This window comes from Mustela erminea, chromosome 1 (assembly GCF_009829155.1).
Source record: "Mustela erminea isolate mMusErm1 chromosome 1, mMusErm1.Pri, whole genome shotgun sequence".
NCBI lineage: Eukaryota > Metazoa > Chordata > Mammalia > Carnivora > Mustelidae > Mustela > Mustela erminea.
In genome coordinates this window covers 36,058,845-36,073,892 of record NC_045614.1, presented here as the reverse complement: position 1 = coordinate 36,073,892, position 15,048 = coordinate 36,058,845, and the positions used below count along the sequence as shown (strand labels likewise).

Genomic DNA, 15,048 nt, shown 5'->3' with positions numbered 1-15,048 from the left:
AGGACGTGAAGAAAAAGAAACCCTCTTACACTGACGGTGGGAATTCAACCTGGTGCAGCCACTGTGGAAAACAGTATGGAGGTTGCTAAAAAATTTAAAATAGAATTACCATATAAACCAGTAATTGCTCTACAGGATATTTACCTAAAGAAAACAAAAACAGGAATTTAATAAGATACATACACCCCTATGTTTATTGTAGCATTATTTATAATAGCTGAGACATAGAAGCAACTCCGTGTCTATCAATAGATGAAAGGATAACCCCCACACACACATATTATTAGCCATAAAAAAGAATGGAATCTTGCCATTCATAAAAATGTGAATAGACCTAGAGAGTATATAATGCTAAATGAAGTCAGTCAGTCAGAGAAGACAAACACCATAGGATTCCACTCATGTGGAATTTAAGAAAATAATGAACAAACAAACAAAGAGACCAAAAAACAGTCTTTTAAACATGGAGAATGGCGGTTGCCAGAGGAGAAGTGGGTGGCAGAATGGGGGAAGCACATAAAGGAGACCAAGACTGTGGCCTTTTAAGGTATGGCATTTTGACTTATAGTGATGAGCAGTGAGAAATGTGGAGAATCGTTGAATTATTACATTATACACCTGAAACTAATTTAACCCTGCGTGTTAACTATACATGAATAAATCAAATAGCACAGCAACACATAGCCTAATCGAAATTGCATGCATTCAAAGTTTGTGGCATCTCAGACAGTTTATAGTCTATCTTCAGTTACAATGTAATTTTGTTGGAGAGGTGAGGAATACAGAAGGTATTCTGGTAATTCAGGTAATAAGAGGTTAATGTCCAAAATACATAAAGAAGTTACACAACTTAATAACAAAACACAAGCAACCTGATTAAAATGTGATAGAGGACTTGAATACACATCTATCCAAAGACATCCACATGGCCAAGACATGTATTAAGAACACACTTACCATCACTAATCATCAAGGAAGGACAAATCATAGCTACAATGTGGTTTAGCTGATACCCATCAGGTGGTCTATTATCAAAAAGGCAAAAAATAATGTGTTGGTGACAATGTAGAGAAAAGGGATTCTCATCTGCTGTCAGGGGGAATGCAAATTGGTGTAGGCATTATGAGAAAAAATAGAGAGGTTCTTGAAAAAGTTAAAAATACAACTATAATATGATTTGGCAATTCCAGTTGTGGTTTTTCTATCCAAAGAAAACAAAAATGCTAAAGAGATATATGCACCCCTGTGTTCATTATAGCGTTATTTATAATAGCCAAAATATGGAAACAACCTAAATGTCCCTCAATACATGAATGGATAAAGAAGATGTGGTATACATATATACAAGGGAATATTACTCAGCCACAAAAAATTCAATCTTGCTATACGCAACAACATGGATGAACCTTGAGAGTATTATCCTAAGGGAAATAAGTCAGAAAAAAAAATACCATATGATTTCAGTTACATGTGGAATCTAAAAACAAAAATAAACAATAGAGAAACAGACTCCAAGGTATAACATACAAACTTAGTGACCAGAGTGGAGAGGGGCTGGGGAGGTGGGCAAAGTAGGTGAAGAGAATCAAGAGGCACAAACTTAGAGTTATAAAATGAGTAAGTCACAAGAATGTTAATGAATATAGAAATATGGTAAGTAATACTATCATAACTTTGGGGACAGATGGTAACTAGAGTTATTGTGCTGATCACTCCATAAGGTATAAAAATATCAAATTATTTTGATGTACACCTGAAACTAATGGATATTGTATGTCAATAATACTTCAATAACAGTATTTTTTCCCAAGGAATTGCTGAACTATTGTACCATTTTACAATTCAACCAGCAATGTATAGGTGTTTAAGGATACCTGTTTCTCAAAATCATTTCCAATTCTTATTTCTCTCATTTTTATCAAGGATTTTATTTATTTGAGAGACAGAACAGGGGGAGGAGCAGAGGGAGAGGGACAAGCAGACTCAATGCTGAGGGCAGAGGCTGAAGAGGGGCTAGATCCCATGACCCTGAGATCATGACCTGAGCAAAACCAAGAATCCAACATTTAATCCTCTAAGACACCCAGGCTCCCCATTATTTTTGTCATTCTTTTTATTTTATCCATCCTAATGGGGATGAAAAGGTGTTTCATTATAATCATTTCCCTTTCCTGCGTTACCAATTATTTTGAACATCGTTTTATGTGCTTATTTTCCATTTGTAAGCCTTCTTCGGTGAAATGTTTGTTATTCAAACCCTTTGCCCATTTTAAAGTTTCTTTTTACTGTTGAGTTATAAGAGTTTTTTAATATATTCTAGACACTGGACATTTATCAAGTATGCAATTTGAAAATACATTCATCCACTCTGGATTTGTATTTTGATTTCTTGATGGTGTCCCTTGAAACACACACATTTATTGATAATAATAAGTAACATTGATAAAATCAAATTCAACTTTTCTTCTTTCATTGCTTCTGTTTTTTGTGTCATATCTACTAAACTATTGCTTGATACAAGATCACAAAGATTTACTCCCATTTTCTTTTCTGTTTTATAGTTTTAGCTAATATATTTAGATCTGTAATCCATTATTAATTATTTTTTTATATAGTGTGAGGTAGGGCTCTAATGTCATTCTGCTGCATGAAGCTATCCAGATGTTGGATAGACAGTCATTCCCCCTCACCCCGAACTGGGTTGGCACATCTGTCAAAATCAATTAACTGTAATGTAAGTTATTTCTGGATCCTCATTAGTATTGCGCACACACCACACACACACACACACACACACACACAACAGAATATATATAATATATATAGCATAAGGATGAAAATTTTATCTGTTATATATATAATAATTTCCACCCTCTTGCTAGAAACACATGATCCTCTTTTGGCTATTCTAGGTTCTTTGCATTTCCATATGAATTTTAGGATCAGCTTTTCAAAATGTAAAAAATGTAGCTGGAATTGTGATGGATTACAATGACTCTGTAGATCAATTTGGAAAGTATTTTTGGCTTTAAATTAACTCAATCATGACCATATGATCTTTTAAATTAACTTTGACATTTAACTTTTTCAACAATGTCCTGTAATTTTTACTGTACTAGTCTTGCACTTCTTTTAAATTTATTCATAAGTAATGTATTGTTTATGATGCTAAAGAAAATTTAGTTGCTTTCCTAATTTTGAGACTTCATTGCTAGCATATAAAAACATAATAGACTTTTTTTAGATTTCTTTATGTTGACCTTGTATTCTGGAATTTTGTCAAACACACTTATTATTTCTAACGATATTTTATTAGTTCTCATAGATTTTTAGTGTATTCCATAGCATTTTCTATATCAAGATCATGGCATCAGCAAATAGGGATAGTCTTTCTTCTTCCTGCCCTATCTGGATACATGTATTTCCTTTCCTTCTGTAATTTCTTTCCCTGGCTAGAACCTCCATAACAATTGTTGAATAGAAGTGGTATGAATAGACAGCCTTCTCTAATTCCTGATCTTAGAGAAGAAATCCTTCAGTCTTTGACCATTAAGTGTGCTATTAGCTATGGGATTTTCACAAACATACTTTATTAGGTTTAGAAAGATGCTTTATGTTCCTAGTTTGCTGATTGGTTTTAGAAAGGGTACTGACTTTTGTGCATGTACTGAGATGATCATGTGACATTTCCTTTAGTCTACTAATATATTTTATTTCATTTTAAATCAACCTTGAATCTTAGGGAAACATTCTACTTTGTGATGGTGTATATAATTCTTTCCACATATTTCTGTGTTCTTACTAGTATTTTGTATGAAGAATGTCTATAATTATAAAGAATATTGAGATTTATTTGGTTTTGGTATCAGAATGCTACTGGACTCCTATAATCTGAGAAGTATTATCTTCTCTCTCTCTCCCTCTCTTTTTTTTTTTTTTTAAGAAGGCTTTGTGAAGGAGGAGTCAAGATGGCGGAGAAGTAGCAGGCTGAGACTGCTTCAGCTAGCCGGAGATCAGCTAGATAGCTTATCTAAAGATTGCAAACACCTGAAAATCCATCGGCAGATCGAAGAGAAGAAGAACAGCAATTCTGGAAACACAAAAACAACCACTTTCTGAAAGGTAGGACCCGCGGAGAAGTGAATCCAAAGCGACGGGAAGATAGACCCCGGGGGGAGGGGCCGGCTCCCGGCAAGCGGCGGAGCAACCGCGCACAAAATCAGGACTTTTAAAAGTCTGTTCCGCTGAGGGACATCGCTCCAGAGGCTAAACCGGGGCGAAGCCCACGCGGGTTCAGCATGGCCTCAGGTCCCGCAGGGTCACAGAAGGAGCAGGGGTGTCTGAGTGTCGCAGACCTTGCGGGTATTGGAACGGGAAAGCCGGCTACAGAGACAGAGCCGACAGTAAGCTCACAGCTCGGTGTTACCTTGAACTGGTCGCAGGCTCGGAGAGCTCGGAGCGCGGCCGGAGGTCAGGCAGACGGGAGTAACTGGGCGCTGTTCTCTGAGGGCGCACTGAGGAGTGCGGCCCTGGGCTCTCGGCTCCTCCGGGCCGGAGACCAGGAGGCCGCCATTTGTATTCCCGTCCTCCAGAACTCTACGGAAAGCGCTCAGGGAACAAAAGCTCCTGAAAGCAAACCGAGCGGATTACTCACCCCGGCCCCAGGTAAGGGCGGTGTAATTCCGCCTGGGGCAAAGACACTTGAGAATCACTACAACAGGCCCCTCCCCCAGAAGATCAACAAGAAATCCAGCCGAGACCAAGTTCACCTACCAAGGAGTGCGGTTTCAATACCAAGGAGAGCAGCAGAATTCCAGAGGAGGAGAAAGCCAAGCACGGAACTCATGGCTTTTTCCCTGTGATTTTTTTTTAGTCTTGCAGTTAATTTTATTTTTTTCTTTTTCATTTTTTGTTTTTTGTTTTTTTTTTTTCTCGCCTTCGGGTAAAAAATTTTTTTTTTTTAACTGTTACCTTTTTCTTTTTTAACGATTTTTTACTAGTTTATCTAATATATATATTTTTTCTTTTTTACATTTTTCTTAGGTGTTTTCCTTTTTTTTTAATTCTTTTCTTTTTTCTTTTTCTTTTTTTTTTTCTTTTTTCTTTTTTTTTCTTTCTTCCTTTTTGAACCTCTTTTTATCCCCTTTCTCCCCCCTCACGATTTGGGATCTCTTCTAATTTGGTTAAAACATTTTTTCCTGGGGTTGTTGCCACCCTTTTAGTATTTTACTTGCCCCTTCATATACTCTTATCTGGACAAAATGACAAGACGGAAAAATTCAACACAAAAAAAAGAACAAGAGGCAGTACCGAAGGCTAGGGACCTAATCAATACAGACATTGGTAATATGTCAGATCTAGAGTTCAGAATGACAATTCTCAAGGTTCTAGCTGGGCTCGAAAAAGGCATGGAAGATATTAGAGAAACCCTCTCGAGAGATATAAAAGCCCTTTCTGGAGAAATAAAAGAACTAAAATCTAACCAAGCTGAAATAAAAAAAGCTATTAATGAAGTGCAATCAAAAATGGAGGCTCTCACTGCTAGGATAAATGAGGCAGAAGAAAGAATTAGTGATATAGAAGACCAAATGACAGAGAATAAAGAAGCTGAGCAAAAGAGGGACAAACAGCTACTGGACCACGAGGGGAGAATTCGAGAGATAAGTGACACCATAAGACGAAACAACATTAGAATAATTGGGATTCCAGAAGAAGAAGAAAGAGAGAGGGGAGCAGAAGGTATACTGGAGAGAATTATTGGGGAGAATTTCCCCAATATGGCAAAGGGAACGAGCATCAAAATTCAGGAGGTTCAGAGAACGCCCCTCAAAATCAATAGGAATAGGCCCACACCCCGTCACCTAATAGTAAAATTTACAAGTCTCAGTGACAAAGAGAAAATCCTGAAAGCAGCCCGGGAAAAGAAGTCTGTAACATACAATGGTAAAAATATTAGATTGGCAGCTGACTTATCCACAGAGACCTGGCAGGCCAGAAAGAGCTGGCATGATATTTTCAGAGCACTAAACGAGAAAAACATGCAGCCAAGAATACTATATCCAGCTAGGCTATCATTGAAAATAGAAGGAGAGATTAAAAGCTTCCAGGACAAACAAAAACTGAAAGAATTTGCAAATACCAAACCAGCTCTACAGGAAATATTGAAAGGGGTCCTCTAAGCAAAGAGAGAGCCTACAAGTGGTAGATCAGAAAGGAACAGAGACCATATACAGTAACAGTCAACTTACAGGCAATACAATGGCACTAAATTCATATCTCTCAATAGTTACCCTGAATGTTAATGGGCTAAATGCCCCTATCAAAAGACACAGGGTATCAGAATGGATAAAAAAACAAAACCCATCTATATGTTGCCTCCAAGAAACTCATTTTAAGCCCGAAGACACCTCCAGATTTAAAGTGAGGGGGTGGAAAAGAATTTACCATGCTAATGGACATCAGAAGAAAGCAGGAGTGGCAATCCTTATATCAGATCAATTAGATTTTAAGCCAAAGACTATAATAAGAGATGAGGAAGGACACTATATCATACTCAAAGGGTCTGTCCAACAAGAAGATTTAACAATTTTAAATATCTATGCCCCCAACGTGGGAGCAGCCAACTATATAAACCAATTAATAACAAAATCAAAGAAACACATCAACAATAATACAATAATAGTAGGGGACTTTAACACTCCCCTCACTAAAATGGACAGATCATCCAAGCAAAAGGTCAGCAAGGAAATAAAGGCCTTAAACGACACACTGGACCAGATGGACATCACAGATATATTCAGAATATTTCATCCCAAAGCAACAGAATACACATTCTTCTCTAGTGCACATGGAACATTCTCCAGAATAGATCACATCCTCGGTCCTAAATCAGGACTCAACCGGTATCAAAAGATTGGGATCATTCCCTGCATATTTTCAGACCACAATGCTCTAAAGCTAGAACTCAACCACAAAAGGAAGTTTGGAAAGAACCCAAATACATGGAGACTAAACAGCATCCTTCTAAAGAATGAATGGGTCAACCGGGAAATTAAAGAAGAATTGAAAAAAATCATGGAAACAAATGATAATGAAAATACAACGGTTCAAAATCTGTGGGACACAACAAAGGCAGTCCTGAGAGGAAAATATATAGCGGTACAAGCCTTTCTCAAGAAACAAGAAAGGTCTCAGGTACACAACCTAACCCTACACCTAAAGGAGCTGGAGAAAGAACAAGAAAGAAACCCTAAGCCCAGCAGGAGAAGAGAAATCATAAAGATCAGAGCAGAAATCAATGAAATAGAAACCAAAAAAACAATAGAACAAATCAACGAAACTAGGAGCTGGTTCTTTGAAAGAATTAATAAAATTGATAAACCCCTGGCCAGACTTATCAAAAAGAAAAGAGAAAGGACCCAAATAAATAAAATCATGAATGAAAGAGGAGAGATCACAACTAACACCAAAGAAATACAAACTATTATAAGAACATACTATGAGCAACTCTACGCCAATAAATTTGACAATCTGGAAGAAATGGATGCATTCCTAGAAACATATAAACTACCACAACTGAACCAGGAAGAAATAGAAAGCCTGAACAGACCCATAACCAGTAAGGAGATTGAAACAGTCATTAAAAATCTCCAAACAAACAAAAGCCCAGGGCCAGACGGCTTCCCGGGGGAATTCTACCAAACATTTAAAGAAGAACTAATTCCTATTCTCCTGAAACTGTTCCAAAAAATAGAAATGGAAGGAAAACTTCCAAACTCATTTTATGAGGCCAGCATCACCTTGATCCTAAAACCAGACAAGGATCCCACCAAAAAAGAGAGCTATAGACCGATATCCTTGATGAACACTGATGCGAAAATACTCAACAAAATACTAGCCAATAGGATTCAACAGTACATTAAAAAGATTATTCACCACGACCAAGTGGGATTTATTCCAGGGCTGCAAGGTTGGTTCAACATCCGCAAATCAGTCAATGTGATACAACACATCAATAAAAGAAAGAACAAGAACCATATGATACTCTCAATAGATGCTGAAAAAGCATTTGACAAAGTACAGCATCCCTTCCTGATCAAAACTCTTCAAAGTGTAGGGATAGAGGGCACATACCTCAATATCATCAAAGCCATCTATGAAAAACCCACCGCAAATATCATTCTCAATGGAGAAAAACTGAAAGCTTTTCCGCTAAGGTCAGGAACACGGCAGGGATGTCCATTATCACCACTGCTATTCAACATAGTACTAGAGGTCCTAGCCTCAGCAATCAGACAACAAAAGGAAATTAAAGGCATCCAAATCGGCAAAGAAGAAGTCAAATTATCACTCTTCGCAGATGATATGATACTATATGTGGAAAACCCAAAAGACTCCACTCCAAAACTGCTAGAACTTATACAGGAATTCAGTAAAGTGTCAGGATATAAAATCAATGCACAGAAATCAGTTGCATTTCTCTACACCAACAGCAAGACAGAAGAAAGAGAAATTAAGGAGTCAATCCCATTTACAATTGCACCCAAAACCATAAGATACCTAGGAATAAACCTAACCAAAGAGACACAGAATCTATACTCAGAAAACTATAAAGTACTCATGAAAGAAACTGAGGAAGACACAAAGTAATGGAAAAATGTTCCATGCTCCTGGATTGGAAGAATAAATATTGTGAAAATGTCTATGCTACCTAAAGCAATCTACACATTTAATGCAATTCTTATCAAAGTACCATCCATCTTTTTCAAAGAAATGGAACAAATAATGCTAAAATTTATATGGAACCAGAAAAGACCTCGAATAGCCAAAGGGATATTGAAAAAGAAAGCCAACGTTGGTGGCATCACAATTCCGGACTTCAAGCTCTATTACAAAGCTGTCGTCATCAAGACAGCATGGTACTGGCACAAAAACAGACACATAGATCAATGGAACAGAATAGAGAGCCCAGAAATAGACCCTCAACTCTATGGTCAACTAATCTTCGACAAAGCAGGAAAGAATGTCCAATGGCAAAAAGACAGCCTCTTCAATAAATGGTGCTGGGAAAATTGGACAGCCACATGCAGAAAAATGAAATTGGACCATTTCCTTACACCACACACAAAAATAGACTCAAAATGGATGAAGGACCTCAATGTGCGAAAGGAATCCATCAAAATCCTTGAGGAGAACACTGGCAGCAACCTCTTTGACCTCAACCGCAGCAACATCTTCCTAGGAACAACGCAAAAGGCAAGGGAAGCAAGGGCAAAAATGAACTATTGGGATTTCATCAAGATCAAAAGCTTTTGCACAGCAAAGGAAACAGTTAACAAAATCAAAAGACAACTGACAGAATGGGAGAAGATATTTGCAAATGACATATCAGATAAAGGACTAGTGTCCAGAATCTATAAAGAACTTAGCAAACTCAACACCCAAAGAACAAATAATCCAATCAAGAAATGGACAGAGGACATGAACAGACATTTCTGCAAAGAAGACATCCAGATGGCCAACAGACACATGAAAAAGTGCTCCATATCACTCGGCATCAGGGAAATACAAATCAAAACCACAATGAGATATCACCTCACACCAGTCAGAATGGCTAAAATCATCAAGTCAGGAAATGACAGATGCTGGCGAGGATGCGGAGAAAGGGGAACCCTCCTACACTGTTGCTGGGAATGCAAGCTGGTGCAGCCACTCTGGAAAACAGCATGGAGGTTCCTCAAAATGTTGAAAATAGAACTGCCCTATGACCCAGCAATTGCACTATTGGGTATTTACCCTAAGGATACAAACGTAGTGATCCAAAGGGGCACATGCACCCGAATGTTTATAGCAGCAATGTCCACAATAGCCAAACTATGGAAAGAACCTAGATGTCCATCAACAGATGAATGGATCAAGAAGATGTGGTATATATACACAATGGAATACTATGCAGCCATCAAAAGAAATGAAATCTTGCCATTTGCGACAACATGGATGGAACTAGAGCGTATCATGCTTAGCGAAATAAGTCAAGCAGAGAAAGACAACTATCATATGATCTCCTTGATATGAGGAAGTGGTGATGCAACATGGGGGCTTAAGTGGGTAGGAGAAGAATAAAGGAAACAAGATGGGATTGGGAGGGAGACAAACCATAAGTGACTTTTAATCTCACAAAACAAACTGAGGGTTGCTGGGGGGAGGGGGTTTGGGAGAAGGGGGTGGGATTATGGACATTGGGGAGGGTATGTGCTTTGGTGAGTGCTGTGAAGTGTGTAAACCTGGTGATTCACAGACCTGTACCCCTGGGGATAGAGTATTATGCCTCCATCAGAAAGGATGAATACCCAACTTTTGTAGCAACATGGACGGGACTGGAAGAGATTATGCTGAGTGAAATAAGTCAAGCAGAGAGAGTCAATTATCATATGGTTTCACTTATTTGTGGAGCATAACAAATAGCATGGAGGACATGGGGACTTAGAGTGGAGAAGGGAGTTGGGCGAAATTGGAAGGGGAGGTGAACCATGAGAGACTATGGACTCTGAAAAACAATCTGAGGGTTTTGAAGGGACGGGGGGTGGGAGGTTGGGGTACCAGGTGGTAGGTATTATAGAGGGCACGGATTGCATGGAGCACGGGGTGTGGTGCAAAAATAATGAATACTGTTATGCTGGAAATAAAAAAAATAAATAAATAAATGGAAGAGGTTGTCAATACTCTTAAAAAAAAAAAAAAGAAAGAAAAAGGAACACAGAACTGTCCTGTGGTAAGGACTTGACAATTGGATGTTTATTAAACTAGCACACTCTTAACTCTAAGTGGATTCTGATACATTAAACTGTATACTGTGCTCCCAAGAGCAACCATAAAAAACACAAAATGTGTCACTGAGATGCAAGTAAAGGCATTAAATAGAATAAAAGGAGTATTTGGTTATAAACAAGTGGCCATGGTGCATGGCCTGCACCAAGGGGCTCTCCTGCAGGAACTCATTCACGCAGCTACAGCCCCAGCTGGGGATGGGGGCGCTGAAGTGTGGTGGTGGGTGTGGGCAGCTCCCAAGAACAAAGAGCAGCACTTCTCATCAGAAATGGACATGGATGTCAGGAAGTTAACCAGAGAAAACATGGCCTTTTAAGTTTCCTATTAAGATTCCTCTGATTTTTCTTTTCATGTCATTGTTTTAAAAGAACAGAAGGTCTTCTGATATGCCACTTCCCTTATTTTGATTTATTCAGGAATAATCACTGTACCTCATGATATTGGTAACAGAAATGTCTGGGGTTGGAAGCTGCACTTTATGGATTATCTTAATGGAATAAAAGAGCTTTTATTCATAAAAAAAAAAAAGAAGGCTTTGTGAACCACTGGTACTGTTATTAGTTTTTTTATTTTTTTTTAAGATTTAGGAGATCACCAATGAAATCATCTAGTCCTAAGTTTTTCTTAGTGGGAAATTATTTGATTACTAATAAAAATGTTTACTTGTCATAAGTATATTCACATTTTATATTTCTTCAGTTTTAGTAGTTTGTGTCTTTTAGGGATTTTTTTTCATTTTATATAAGTCATCTATTTTGTTTACAAACAATTATTTATATTATTTTCTTATTACTCTTTTCATTTCTATAATATCTTTAGTGATATCCCCTTTCTCTTTGATCCCTGATTGTAGTAATTTGAGACGCGAGTCTTCTCTCCTTCTCCTGGTTACTCTAGGTTACTCTGTAAAGGTTTGTCTATTTTGTTGATTTTTCAAGAAATAAAATCCTGTTGATCTTCTCCCACATTTTTCTATTATCCACTTCATTTATTTCTATTATAATCTTTCTTTCTTCTACTTACTTTAACTTGTTCTTTTATCCTTTTTTAAATATGGGACACTTCACATTTGCATGGCACCCTTTTGCAGGGGTCAGTCTAATCTCTGTATCATTCTAAATTAGTAAACGTACTGCCAAAGGAAGCAATATTTTTCTAGTTTCTTAAGTGGAAGATTAGGTGGTTGATTTTAAATCTTTCTTCTTTTTAAGTTAAATCAATACCTATTGTTATAAATTTTCCTCTAAGCAACTGCTTTTGTGACATTATGTAAGTTTTAGTATTTTATGTTTTCATTTTTGTTTATCATGATTTACTGTCTAACTTATAAGTGGTTTTTCTCCTTGACCTCTGACTACTTAGGCCTATGTTGTTTAATTTTCACATGTTTGTGGATTTCCCAAATTTCCTTCTGTTTTATTCAGGAAATATCAGGACATAAGGAAGTATTTAATTTTCCTTCTAATTTCTAATTTTATCACTTTATGGTTAGAGAATAAATTTATTAGTATTGATCCTTTTAAATTTATCAAGGCTTATTTTATGGATGTATATGTGGTTTATCCTGGAGAATGTACCACATGTACTTAGGAGAAGAATGTACATTCTATTATTGGTTGGAATGTTGTATAGATGCTTATTAAATCTAGTCAGCTTATAGCATATTTTAATTTTCCATTTCCTTATTGTTTTATCCATAAATAAGGTGTTATTGAAGATTCAAGTCTGTTATTATTGAATTATCTATTTCTTCCTTTGAATACACCATCCTACTACTTTCTAGGCTTCATGATTTCTTTTTTCTTTATTTTATGGGGGTGGGGTGGGGAGGAGAAGAGGGAATGAGAGAATATAAACAGATTTCTCAATGAGTGTGGAGCCCAACGAGATCTTGATATCACATTCTAGGATTATGACCTGAGCCAAAATCAAGTGTCAGATGCTCAACCAAATGAGCTACCCAGGCAACCCTAGGCTTCATGATTTCTGAGAAGGGATATTAATCATTTTAAGGAGGCTTGTAGATGATGAGTTGTTTTTTGTGATTGTTGTTGCTGCTGTTTTTGAGATTTATTCTTTGTCTTTTGATAATTTGACTATATGTGTAGCTATGTGTCTCTGAGTTTATCCTCCTTGGAACTCATCAAAGTGCTTTAATATACTTACTGGTGTTTTTTTAAATCAAATTTAAAAATATTTAGGTCATTAGCTTTTCAATTTTTTTTTCTTTTCCTCCCTTTACTTGACTCATTTATCTGTGTATTTGTTCATGTGATGGGGTTCCTACAGACTGAGGCTCTGTTCATTTTTCTTCATTCTTTTTAAAAGTGTCATTGAACAGAAATATAGAGACACTCTACTTAAAGAAAGACTCCAAAAGTAAAATGTCAATAAAAACGTATCTATCAATAATCACTCTTAATGTGAATGGCCTAAATGCACCCATAAAATGACATGGGATTGCAGATTGGATAAAATGACAGGACCCATCCATATGCTGTCTACAAGAGACCCATTTTGAACCTAAGAATACACCCAGACTGAAAGTGAAGGGATGGAGAAGCATCTTTCATGCCAATGGGCCTCAAAAGAAGGCCAGGGTTGTGATTCTAATATCAGATAAATTAGATTTTAAACTAAAGACTGTAGTCAGAGATACAGAAAAACACTACATAATTCTTAAAGGGACTATCCACCAAGATGATCTAACAACTGTAAATATCTATGCCCCCAATATGGGAACATCTAATTACATAAGAAAACTATTAATCAAGATAAAGAGTCATATTGATATGAATACATTAATAGTAGGATATCTTAACACACCTCTCTCAGTAATAGACAGATCATCCAAGCAGAAAATCAATAAAGAAATAAGAGAATTGAATGACACATTGGACCAGATGGGCCTCACAGATATATACAGAACATTCCATCCTAAAACAACAGAACACTTATTCTTCTCAAGTGCACATGGAACCTTCTCCAGGATAGACCACATACTGGGTCACAAATCAGGACTCAACCAATACCAAAAGATTGAGATTATTCCCTGCATATTCTCAGATCACAAAGCTCAATCACAAGGAAAAGTTTGGAAGGAACTCAAACACCTGGAAGCTAAGGACCACCTTCCTTAAGAATGCTTGAATCAACCAGGAGATCAAAGAAGAACCTAAACAATTCATGGAAAACAATGAGAATGAAGACACTTCAGTCCAAAACCTATGGGATACAGCAAAGGCGGCCCTAAGGGGAAATACATAGCCATCCAAGCCTCCCTCAAAAAAATGGAAAAATCCAGAATACACCAGCTGTCTCTACACCTTAAAGAACTGGAGAATCAACAACAAATCAAACCAACTCCACACATAAGAAGGGAAATAATCAAGATTAGAGCAGAGATCAATGAGGTAGAAACTAGAGATACAGTAGAATGTATCAATGAAATTAGAAGCTGGTGTTTTGAAAGAACCAATAAGATCAATAAACCATTGGCCACACTAATCCAAAAGAAAAGAGAAAGCTCAAATTAATAAAATTATGAATAAAAAGGGAGAGATCACAACTAACACCAAGTAGAAACAATCATCAGAAGTTATTATCAACAGTTATATGCCAATAAGTTAAGCAACCTAGATGAAATGGATGCATTCCTAGAAAACTATAAACTCCCAAAATTAAACCAGGAAGAAATTGACAACCTGAGTAGACTGATATCTCGTAACGAGATCAAAGCAGTGATCAAAAACCTCCCAAAAAACAAGAGCCCAGGACCTGACAGATTCCCTGGGGAATTCTACCAAACTTTCAAAGAATCAATAACATCTGTTCTCCTAAAGCTGTTTCAAAAAATTGAAGCAGAAGGAAAGCTTCCAGACTCTTTTTACGAAGCCAGCATTACCCTGATCCCCAAACCAGGCAAAGACCACACCAAAAAGGAGAATTTCAGACCAATATCACTGATGAATATGGATGCTAAGATTCTCAACAAGATCCTAGCAAACAGGATCCAACAGCACGTTAAAAAGATTATCCACCATGACCAGGTGGGATTCATTCCTGGGTTACAAGGATGGTTCAACATTTGCAAATCAGTCAATGTGATAGAACAAATCAATAAGAGAAGAGAGAAGAACCACATGGTCCTCTCAATTGATGCAGAAAAAGCATTTGACAAAATCCAGCATCCGTTCCTGATTAAAACGCTTCAAAATATAG

The 15,048-nt window shown here is 37.1% G+C and overlaps 1 protein-coding gene and 1 pseudogene across 2 annotated transcripts in view; both read right to left on the bottom strand.

Annotated features, from left to right (window-relative positions):
- The window catches only part of TAFA1 (TAFA chemokine like family member 1), a 516,319-nt gene that overhangs the window by 343,943 nt on the left and 157,328 nt on the right, over positions 1 to 15,048 (bottom strand). The gene's annotated exons all lie outside the window — the stretch shown is intronic.
- Positions 11,875 to 11,974, bottom strand: LOC116581687 (annotated as a pseudogene).